Below are 12,823 nucleotides of genomic sequence, written 5' to 3'. Positions count from 1 at the left end.
TGTTAAAGTGGAGAAGAATCAAGTGTAGGAGACTATATGTGCCTTGATGGAAAAATTCAAGACTACCCCACTAAAGATTGCCAACTCAATGCCCAAAAGCTTATATGATAGAGTTCAGTAGAAATGACACTATTGTCTAAACTTGGAGAGACATATTAGAGAGACATTTCTTGCACAAGTGATGCCTGAACTTAGTAAGGCATGGATTGCTAAGGCTATGAAGAAATATGTAGTTAGGTTTGTACCTAAATATAGAGCCTTTAGCATACTGCAAAATAACACTGAAGATGTTGTTAAGAAGTCCACACAAATGTGGAAAGTAACATATGGGCTTGCTATAGTAAAGGAATTTCATGTCCCCATATTTATAAGATTTAATGATAAATTAATTATTATTAATAATCTTATAATTTTTCATTAAGTTAACATATTAATATGTCCTTGTCTCCAAGAGAAAGGATATCTATCACATCATTTATAGATTATTATTCATCGACCTCCATTCTAATATTAAATGAGTTGACATTCAAAATCAAACAAGTCAACATTTCATTGATTAGAATGATTCTTCAATATTACATAATTATATCAAATGTATTAATATCATGCCTTTGTATATATGTACCTTACTACATATATATTACCCTATTCTTATATCATACTTTAGGAGGGAATCCTATAATTGGATAAAATATAATAATAGTTCATACGCTATTATCGATTATTCATAAAAGAAATAATATTGATAAATACTTATGATCTATTTGTTTTACTTAATCATTTTTATTATTCATAGTAATAATATAAATTATTATTATTCATAATAATAAGATTAAGATATAAGAATAAATAAATGTTACCATTACATTATAAACAATGAAATAATAACATATCTAGATATTATCACATTTGAATATATATAATATTAATTGATTAATAAATATAATAGTATATAAATTAATGATACAAGAGTTAATATAAATGATAATACAATCAAATATGTTATAATAACATATAATATAAGTAAATATATATGATAACCATCATATTTAACATATATATATGTTAAATATGATGGTTATCATATATATTTACTTATATTATATGTTATTATAACATATTTGATTGTATTATCATTTATATTAACTCTTGTATCATTAATTTATATACTATTATATTTATTAATCAATTAATATTATATATATTCAAATGTGATAATATCTAGATATGTTATTATTTCATTGTTTATAATGTAATGGTAACATTTATTTATTCTTATATCTTAATCTTATTATTATGAATAATAATAATTTATATTATTACTATGAATAATAAAAATGATTAAGTAAAACAAATAGATCATAAGTATTTATCAATATTATTTCTTTTATGAATAATCGATAATAGCGTATGAACTATTATTATATTTTATCCAATTATAGGATTCCCTCCTAAAGTATGATATAAGAATAGGGTAATATATATGTAGTAAGGTACATATATACAAAGGCATGATATTAATACATTTGATATAATTATGTAATATTGAAGAATCATTCTAATCAATGAAATGTTGACTTGTTTGATTTTGAATGTCAACTCATTTAATATTAGAATGGAGGTCGATGAATAATAATCTATAAATGATGTGATAGATATCCTTTCTCTTGGAGACAAGGACATATTAATATGTTAACTTAATGAAAAATTATAAGATTATTAATAATAATTAATTTATCATTAAATCTTATAAATATGGGGACATGAAATTCCTTTACTATAGCAAGCCCATATGTTACTTTCCACATTTGTGTGGACTTCTTAACAACATCTTCAGTGTTATTTTGCAGTATGCTAAAGGCTCTATATTTAGGTACAAACCTAACTACATATTTCTTCATAGCCTTAGCAATCCATGCCTTACTAAGTTCAGGCATCACTTGTGCAAGAAATGTCTCTCTAATATGTCTCTCCAAGTTTAACATAACTATGAATTAGTTAACACCTAAGGATGTGACTGTTAGCCAACACCAACCAACATGTATAAAGAAATCCAATCAAATGTTATATGGCATGGGAATAAGGAAGAGATGTAATTGATTACATCTTTGACAAATTACTGAAGCAATAACAATGAAGATGCATGGACAAAATACGGAGGACAAAGAACATAATAGAAACTAAAGGGACAGAATATATATTCAATTTCTCCCATTTGTAGACTTATGGGGTGGACTAAGAAAGCATGGTTGCTGACACAACCTTCCAGTTACAAGTGCAGGAATTGCAATAGCATATATTAGACACAGCGTAATTGTTGAGCACATATTTATCTCTTTATCAGTGATGGCTTGAAGCATTGTAGATTGCATACATAATAAAGTTATATCAGAGAAAACATAGCAAAAGATATAAGTAAAGAAAAGAAAAGTTGCAAAAATGAATGAACCTAAAAAGGGGTCATTAAAATTGGTATCAAAGCCTAGATCTTGCCATCCTATGAAGTTAGTAAATTAAAAACAAAGTAAAGTCGTGGCATGTCTACACGGTTGAACAGGCATAGGAGCTGAAGCAAACTTTAGTGGAATTTATAGATTATGCCTTACAATCGGCAAGGGTTCATTACAAATGTCCACACGGGTTCAAATTTTTTTGCGCTCATTTTTGCGATTTAAGTTTACAAAGACCATTCTCTTAGGGTAGTTAAGAGAACAATGAAGTTTGAAGAGAGACAACCCCAGCATTAGTAAAAATGGATTGGGAGGAAGACATTGAAGGGAATGACGTTGGCAATGTAAATGGTGGGAGTGTAATGAGTAGTGAGAAAATGGACATGGAGGCATACACCTCCCTTTACAGTGGGAGAACAAAGATAATGCGATTGATGTTCATAGCAGACATATGTGGAAATGAGAGCATGGGGTTGGAAACCCTACGGATGGCTTATCTTGAGGCTAAGAAGGGCGACAAAATAGCACTGCTTAAGGATGTTTTGCACAAGCTCAAGGCTAGGCTTGGCCCCTCTTCTCAGTTCTGCATCACTAATGAGCACGACTAGATTGATGTCGTCGAATGTCGTGTTCAACTCCGCAAGGAAAAGCTCAAAAAATGAACTTAATGGGTATAAGAAAAACCTAATAAAGGAGAGCATTTTGATGGGATACAATGATTTTGGGGACTTCTTCTATGCACATGGGATGCTGGGAGAAGCTTTTAAGAACTATGTAGGGAATCGTGATTACTGTACCACTTCAAAGCATATAATCTATATGTGCCTCAACGTGATCCTGGTGAGCATCAAGATGGGACAATTCATGCATGTCTCCAGCTACGTAACCAAGGCTGAGAAGACTTAGACACAAGCGCCTAATCTCCAAGATGGTCTCCTCCTTGCAAAGCTCAAATATGCTACTAGACTTGCCCATCTCCATGCCTCCAAGTACAAGCTAGTTGCTTGCAAGTTTGTGGAGACAAGCTTTGAACTTGGAAATAATTATACAGAGGTTATTGCCCCACAAGATGTTGCCACATATGGAGCACTCTATGCACTCGCATCATTTGATCGATCGAAACTTAAGCAATCAAGTGTGGAAGTTGGTGAGATCAGAAATGACAATGAGCATAAAAAATTCAGACCCTTCCAAATTGAGTAATGTATAATCAATGGCTTGGTTAAGTATTTACTGTTACTGCTAATACTTCAAGGCTCTGAATTTATTCAGAAGCAAATTCAATAATTCGGCAATGAGAAAATGCTACTACAAGGAACCACAGAGTAATAATGAAGGCATCAAAGGAGAGACTTTTGATTCAACATACAAATCCAGTTATAATGTGTTCTCAAAACAATTACAATATTGAAAAAGACAATATTGAGATTTTTCAAAAGTGCACAATGTGCATCAAACTCTCAATGATCATTCATGTTGTGCTGGCAATAAATTAGCAGACTTATAAGTGTAAAGTACATGAGGTACATATATTTTTATAAGGGTTATTGAAATTTATCATTACTATTATTTTTAACATTATATGAACCTGAATATAATAGAGTTAATGACAAATAAGAAAGTCATGTTTAATATTATCGATAGAACTATTATATTATCATCAAATGATGAATAATAAATTATTCAATTAATTATGTGTGTAATGTTTCCTTATTCATTTTTGAATCAGAATTTCATAATCATAGTTATTTGATAAGGAAATAAAATGTTGGAAAGATATGTATTAAAGTATATATTTCAATCAGATTATTATATATATTGGAATTATTTATTGTGCAAAATTATTTATTCTTGATTATGATATAAATCTTTCTCTTATTTCTTGTATTTCTCTACAAACACTTGCTTTGATCTTTCTTTCAATTATGTCTTGCAGAAAAAGGGATATTGATTCAAAGGGAGTTTGACACTTCCAAGGTAAAAGAGCCTAACATTTCATTAGAGGCAAGCTTGTAAAGAAAGGGAAATACACAAGGGAAAATCATTAGTGCAAAAGTATTTTGAAACATCTCCATGATCGACCTATTCTCCCAAGCGCTTAATTCACATGGAAGTGGGGAACTATTCAGCAAAGGTGGTTGAATCTATAAGGATCTTTAAGGTAGTTAAGAATAAATAATGGCTAAATATCCTATAATCACCACTTCAACACATAAAGGTAATGAGGTAAGGTATATATTTTGTGCATACATTGTTATGAAATAATGGATAGTATCTTTCTTATTACTAACACATTTTTTATTGTGAAGAATATTGAATAGTCTATCAATGATTCTAGTTACAAAGAAATGAAATCAGAATATATGAAAAAATGAAATATAAATGAAAAATATATATATGAAGAAGGAAAAATAAATAAATAGTGAAGTATTAAACACCATGGAAATATATGAAATAAGGTATAGTGACCTATCGTAGTTTAGTGACTATTGGTTTTACACCTGACATTACAAAAGAGTAAATACATGTCCATAAAGAAGTGTATATTCCAAAAAGGAAAGAATTTAACCAATTATGAAAGAAGAGAAATACACATGATTAGATAGTACATAGGGGTCTATTCCTCATCCACATTATGATCTCTTAAGATAAGGAGTTGGTGGAGGGAGAGGCAAAGTAAATTTGAGCACCTGACGGATATCCTCCAGGGAACCGCTTGTAGCTTGTTTCACGCACCCTCTGCACAGTCAATCTACCATCTCAAGATGATCATAATAAGGAGAGAGAAAGATTCCTATTCATTAGATTAACATTCATTTTCTCATCCACATTATGATCTCTTAAAATAAGGAGATGGTGAAGGGAGAGGTAGAGTAAATTCGAGCACCTGACGGATATCCTCCAGGGAACCGCTTGTAGCTTGTTTCACGTGCCCTTTGCACTGTCAATCTACCATCTCAAGATGATTATGAGAGAGAAATATTCATGTGCCAAAAAACTATGTTCATTAGATTAATCTTCTCATCCACATTATGATATCCTAAGGTAGGGAGTGGGTGGAGGGAGAGGCAGAGTAAATTTGAGCACATGATGGATATCCTCCAGGGAACCACTTGTAGCTTGTTTCACATGCCCTTTGCACCATAAATCTACCATCTTATGATGATCATAATAGGGAGAGATAGAAAGATTCCTTCCAAAGGATTATGTAAATAAGAAAAGGGAACCCTACCACTTTCCTATGGAGTCTCCAATAAGGAGAAAACACCCTATTGCAGTGCTAGTTAAGGGAAAGATAGTAATGGCTCCTTTTCATAAGAACCTTTCTAGCCAAACAAGAAATCCACTAAGTAGACCACCTCGTGTGGATTCCTAACACTCACCACCAAGGCCAAGAGGGCCAAAGTTCCGCTCTTGGGCTTAGTATGGAACTGGCTTGGATTAACTTATTATTATTATTTGAATTTCTTTGAAGCTTATATATATTTATATACATATACTGATGCTTATTTTGTGGTTGCAGGGTTCATAAGCCTAATGAAGAAGTATAGCCATTGTGCATTATTAATTTTAGGATCTAATCAAGGCTATGTATGACGTGTCTACATCGTGTCTACTTCGTGTCTTCATGCATCAATGTGTATGTTTCATGTTTTCTCTGTGTCTTCATACATTCATATGTATACTTTGCATTCAAATGCATACTACATGTGTGACTCTTTTATTGAATAGAATGAAGCACTCTTACAAGTAAAAATTTGAATGGGATCTAGTAGTCAATTTCGTTATATAAGGTGAAACAAATATGAAAATGTTTATTTCTTGAGGAAAAGAAAATTCGAGAGGGATGGACTGTCATGTCCCCATATTTATAAGATTAAATGATAAATTAATTATTAATAATAATGATATAATTTTTCATTAAGTTAACATATTAATATGTCCTTGTCTCCAAGAGAAAGGATATCTACCACATCATTTATAGATTATTATTCATCGACCTCCATTCTAATATTAAATGAGTTGATATTCAAAATCAAACAAGTCGACATTTCATTGATTAGAATGATTCTTCAATATTACATAATTATATCAAATGTATTAATATCATGCCTTTGTATATATGTACCTTAATACATATATATTACCCTATTCTTATATCATACTTTAAGAGGGAATCCTATAATTGGATAAAATATAATAATAGTTCATACGCTATTATCAATTGTTCACAAAAGAAATAATATTGATAAATACTTATGATCTATTTGTTTTACTTAATCATTTTTATTATTCATAGTAATAATATAAATTATTATTATTCATAATAATAAGATTAAGATACAAGAATAAATAAATGTTACCATTACATTATAAACAATGAAATAATAACATATCTAGATATTATCACATTTGAATATATATAATATTAATTGATTAATAAAATAATCAATATAATATTATATAAATTAATGATACAAGAGTTAATATAAATGATAATACAATCAAATATGTTATAATAACATATAATATAAGTAAATATATATGATAACCATCATATTTAACATATATATATATATATATATATATATATATGAATTAGTTAACACCTAAGGATGTGAGTGTTGGCCAATACCGACTAACACGTATAAAGAAATCCAATCAAATGTTATATGGCATGGGCAGATTACATCTCTGACAAATTACTGAAGCAATAACAATGAAGATGCATGGACCAAATACAGAGGAAAAAAAACATAATAGAAACTAAAGGGATGGAATATATATTCAATTTCTCCCATTTGTAGACTTATGGGATGGATTGAGAAAGCATGGTTGCTGACACAACCTTCTAGTTACAGGTGCAAGAATTGCAATAGCATATATCAGACACAACGTAATTGTTGAGCACATGTTTATCTGTTTATTAATGATGGCTTGAAGCATTGTAGATTGCATACATAATAAAGTTATATCAAAGAAAACATGGCAAAAGATATGAGTAAAGAAAAGAAAAGTCGCAAAAATGAATGACCCTAAAAAGTGGTCATTATAAGGAAGGGGAACAAGAGCCTATTGAGGTGAAAGATGATGAAGAAGATGATAAAAATGATGAAACTGTTGAGGGAGGAACTAAAATGCACATAGATGACAAGGGAATAGTTGAAGCAGAGCAACAAAAAGAACAAAGTGTGCAAGACACAATTGCCTAATGTCATCCCCCAAAATGTAATAGGTGAGAATACTGAAATAGTAATAGTGAAGGATGTTTTTGATTTCATGGCTCAAAACATCAATCCTCTTACAAAGGAAGATCTAAAGAAGATACTTGATCAATCCAAACTATAGGCAAAACTGTGTGATAATCTTGTACTGGTGAGTGTGGATGAATTGCAAAAATCAGTGACTAAAACAATCAGGGGAGAGGTTAATACACAAGAGCCACCTACTATCACCCCTCAAGTCACTCATGTATAGCCTTTGGACAAAGTACCAGAAGCCACATTAGACAAGGTTGATAAAATTTCTAAGGTTGATATAGAGAAAAGTACAGTGGAGACTCAAGCCACTTCAGAAATACAAAGTGGAATAGGTCAAATAATCTTATCTACACCTACAACACAAGAACAAGGTGCATCAGAAGTCATTATGGAAGTCAAGAACAAGATTGAAGAGATAGAGATGACACCATAGCTGAAGGAGCAAACAACAATTCAAGCCCTAGTAACCTTACTAGTATCTGACACTCCTTCAAGTCAAACTCTTTAGAAGCTAAGAATAGATGCAACACCATTGTAGATCTCAATGCTGAGCTTGAGTTCATCATAGGCTAAAGAAGTGATCCAATATTAAGATGTCAACCTTGATGAAGAAATTGTTCTACAAAAGTATGATAATGATACAATGACTATAGAATAGATGGGCATACTTTAGGAAGCCCTAGCAAGGAAGAAGCATTAGGAAATTCTTAGAAGGGAGCACAAGTAGAAGTAGGCATTGTAGGATATCAAAGATATCTTTTTAGATTCATTCAATCTACCAACTCCAAATGAAACCAAGCCACTAATTGAATAGCTGACAAACATAGTGGAAAAGGTTAGTGATGTAGACCTTGACACTAATGAAAAAATATTAGAGTGGTCAGAGAAGAAATTCTAAAGCAAAGTAAATGAAAATATATCAAGTAGCATAGCACTGACACAAGTTTCATTGGCAACTAAGGTTGAGGATGTGAAGAAGGTACTTGAGAACATATTCTCATTGTATACTAAACTATGTAATCCAACACTCTTCACCCAAGAAACTAGAAGTCACATTTTGATTTTGGAAAGTCAGATCAATTCATTAGGTGCAAAACTACCTATGAATCCAGCTCAAAGTGAAAATCACTTTAGAACATTATTACAAATCCAAAGTCAGTTAGTTGCATTGTCAAGAAATGAGGCCAATATAAGGGCCAAATTGATTAGCATCTAGACCACATTGACCCCCCATAAGGAAATTTTGCAAGAGGAACTAAGTTATGCTAAAACCCTTATGAAGATAGACCCAAATCTTTCAACATTAGATGGCCTAGTCCACCTTGTTTCCAAGCTAGCCATCCAAATAAAGTCTTTGGATATAGCATGTAAAAATAAGGATGCATCTCTCAAAATTTTCCTAGATGTCCACAAATATTTCTTGGACAAACACACTATAAGTGTATAGCCCAATTGACATAAGTGTGAAAAAGGGGGAGATTAAGAATTTTTGGGGAGACATAAGGAAAGTGATACAAAGGGGGAGAGTCATAAAAAGGGATTAATAAAGAGGGAGAGTAAGAAAAAGGATAGAGAAAAGATAGAATAAGCTAAGCGGGAGAAAGCAAAGAATAGCATGAAGTCAAAGAGTATGAGTTGAGGCATATTTACTTAGTGTGAGCACATAATTTTGGATAAGAATAGACCTATCAACTCATGGGGAGGTATCAGGTTTTGAGGTATCTAAGTTGTTACAAAATTTTGAAAATTTGCAGTTTTGTACATAAGCTGAGTTAGAGATATGTTGTGCTCATAAGATTAAGGATATTAATGTATACTCAAGTGTTTTTGAAACTCATTTCAAGGGGGAGATTGTTAATCTCAGATTGGTTTTGACAAGTGAGAGTCTACACACTTAAGTTATTTACTTAGTTCATTTCGAATAGGTAGTACATGCTGAGCATAATATGTATATTATAGAGCATCTCGAGTCCATAGTGAGTGTTGAGTCACTTCTTGTGTTGAGTCATTCAAGTGTTGATCAGACAATGTATGCCAAGTGATTCAAGAGCCAAGAAAGTAATGCATGCCAAGTGATACAGATACCAAGTCATAGTATAGAAATTAGTATATGCCGAGCATTAGCAACTTTAGATGCCAAGTGAGATAGTTTTGTTATAGTTTTTGTAATGGCACAAACAACTATGTAAACCATTTTTGAGCTAACTTAATGATAAATTATGATATTTTGGAGATAAGGACAAATCTTATGTTGGATTCCCAATGTAATTACATGTAGCCAATCAAAAAAAGGGAAGGTTCAAATGGAAAAATTGATGAATCAAGGCCACTGATTTATACCTAACCCTAAATAACCTAAGTCTTCTTAAGGAGGACAAACCCTAAACTATCTAGAGTGTTGAAGGAGAGTATAGAGAAGCTTGCATGCCCAAATAGAGCATTCATGGTGACTAAGGAGTTATGAAGTGAAATTGCATTGTAGAATCAGTTAAAGGAGAACAAGTGAAGGGAAGAGCACACAAAAAAGAGTCATCTAATCAAGAAGGATTGAGAAGACATCAGCTTAGAGATGATCTATCATCAGGAAATTAAGTGCTAACCATAGGATCATTGTTGAATCATTCTAGTAGGTGAATCAATCAAATCTCTTAACAGAGTAGTCCTAATAGGCTATATTGGAATCCTTTAACAAGGTGCTTACTTAATTGTGAGTTAAAGTCCTTTAGCAAGGCACACTTATAATAGGGTGTTGAAATTATTTAATAGGGTGAAACCTAATAGTCTTTGTAAGCCTTTAACAGGGCAAACCTTTCATAGGGTAGATCATGTCTCATGATCAAAACATTGTAACCTTTATTGGATACACTTTATTACTATAGTAGTGAAGATTTTTGGGTGTCATCCCCACCCCATTTTTACATTCTCACTTGGAAGGTTTCTAGGTAATTATATTTGGTGTCATATGTATGTGAATGTTTACTTGATTACATGTTTTAGATGTACATGCTTTACATGATATTTCAATTTATCTATTGAATGTATGAGATGGATGTGTGGTGAAAGTTTTTATGGGTCCAAGTTTAAACTACTTATTCACCCCCCTCTCAGAAGTTTACCTTTCCTATTTTAATTCCAACATGTACATAAAATGGTCATGCATATGTCAAAAGTTTAAATATTTTGTGATTTAGCGATTCAAGCACTAACATCATTTTAGCGTACTTGATGGCCAAGTGTACATAACATTCTTGGTTTGAACTTTACACTAGCATATGAGGTATTATTTTAAAAAATGATTTTATTACATTTTAAAACAAGTGTAGGTGAGGACAAGTATGCTTCCTTTGACTAGCATTATTCAAGCCTTGTGCAGAAGCCTAAAGGAGTATCCAGTATGAGGTATGCTATATTTTAAGTAAGAAACAATAATAGTTAGTTGCTTGATGTCAGTTTTCATTCTTATTCTATTCATCTTTTGGTGTGCAACATTAGTAATTGACCTAGTTATGGTAGCGACAAGTGGACATGTGCTAGCTAGTCTAGATATTCTTAGTGAACTTTGGTACAAATTCTTATGCAAGTTCTTCAATGGGAGGTGTAGGATTTTTTCTTCTTCTTTCCAATTATTGTTGTGTAACTAAAGTTTAAAAAAGAAGCATATCCATTATATTCATTCATGTGCATAGCAACAATTAGTATTATGCATATATATCACATCAAACTCAGGAAAACAAAGTGTACTCTCAAATCTAGGAAACATATCTACCTTCTTAAGCCCAGGAAAAAGCTTTATGATTTTCTCAATTTTGAATGTTTCTCTTTCAAAGAGGATTTTTTTACTTTGTGATTTTGTAATATTAACAAAGAAAAGTTATTATTTCTCTTAAAATTGTAATCAATAAGGAATGTAGCCACCAACTTTTCTTCATTATGATGTCCCCATCCTTGACATAGATGCAATCTAGAAATAAAACATATGTGATCAAGGTGGTAGACCTTGAATTCTTCCAAGTAGCTAGCAAGTAATTATACATAGCATTTAGAAGTTCAAGTAGTTAGTTTTGCATATTCTCATTAAAAAACTAGTGGCATTAGGTTCAACATAAAGATCCTATCAAGGAAAACCATCTTATTTATAAGACTTTGTGATTTTCCTATCCTACATCAAGTAAAGCATCGACAACAAGATGAAGTCTTGAAATTTTTTTCCATAATGAGACTAAGTGATCAAAAATTCCCAAATGTTACTCATCCATTTATATGATCAAAAGCTGAAGACTTCAAGAAAATAATCTTGATATATTGACCCCCAAATAGTAGATGATATTGAACAATAAGGGTATTCAACAAGAACAGTTGATTACATACATATTAAACATGATAAGCATCCAACTATTCTTTTATTAATGTCTTTATTGTTAAAAGCATGGTGCCAGTGAAAAATCTATACTTAAGCTTATCCAAAGTATGATCTAGGTTCAATGATCTTATTAGTCACCAACCTCATCAATATGAAGATCATGATATTGCCCTTAATTAAATTGAACTAGTAAGGTTCACATAATAAATAGAGATTTCATGTTCTAAAATGTCCATTATATGGCATTCCACATATTGATCGTAAAGTTCCTTTCATTAATATTCTAAAGACAACTATGGTATCGAAGGAAGTATAACGCAAATTTAAAATATTACTTTAGCAATGATCAATGAACATAATTTTGATTGGTATTGGATATTATTAATGCTTACTTTAAGCAAGGAGAACACTTGGTGGACTGTTTATTAAGGTAGAGTGATCATCATAATTACTATAATATCCATTTATTATCATCACTTTTAAAATAATGATTATTTTATTTCAATCAACAAGAGAAAAGATCACAAATCACTTTGTAAATAATGGTTAATTCATTAGTTAAGTCTAAAGTAGATTAGTTATTTGATCAATCAATAGGTGCAATGAAGAGCTTCAAATTAAGGTTGTGATGAAGAGATGTCACTCATCCATTCCTATCATATGATATTAAAAGTGGATTGAAGATCATTCCAATCATCATCAAACATTTTTTCTTATTTCTAGTTGACATCCATTTGTGGATCATTCAAGTT

At 31.4% G+C, this 12,823-nt stretch overlaps 1 pseudogene; it reads left to right on the top strand.

Moving 5' to 3' along the window:
• The first annotated feature begins 2,752 nt into the window (after positions 1-2,752).
• LOC149550920 (COP9 signalosome complex subunit 1 pseudogene) lies at positions 2,753-3,653 on the top strand (annotated as a pseudogene).
• Positions 3,654-12,823: the final 9,170 nt, after the last annotated feature.

The sequence above is a fragment of the Cupressus sempervirens genome, chromosome 6 (genome assembly GCF_028749045.1).
Source record: "Cupressus sempervirens isolate cs-2001-9-10 chromosome 6, ASM2874904v1, whole genome shotgun sequence".
NCBI lineage: Eukaryota > Viridiplantae > Streptophyta > Pinopsida > Cupressales > Cupressaceae > Cupressus > Cupressus sempervirens.
This window is presented reverse-complemented; position numbering and strand designations above follow the sequence as displayed.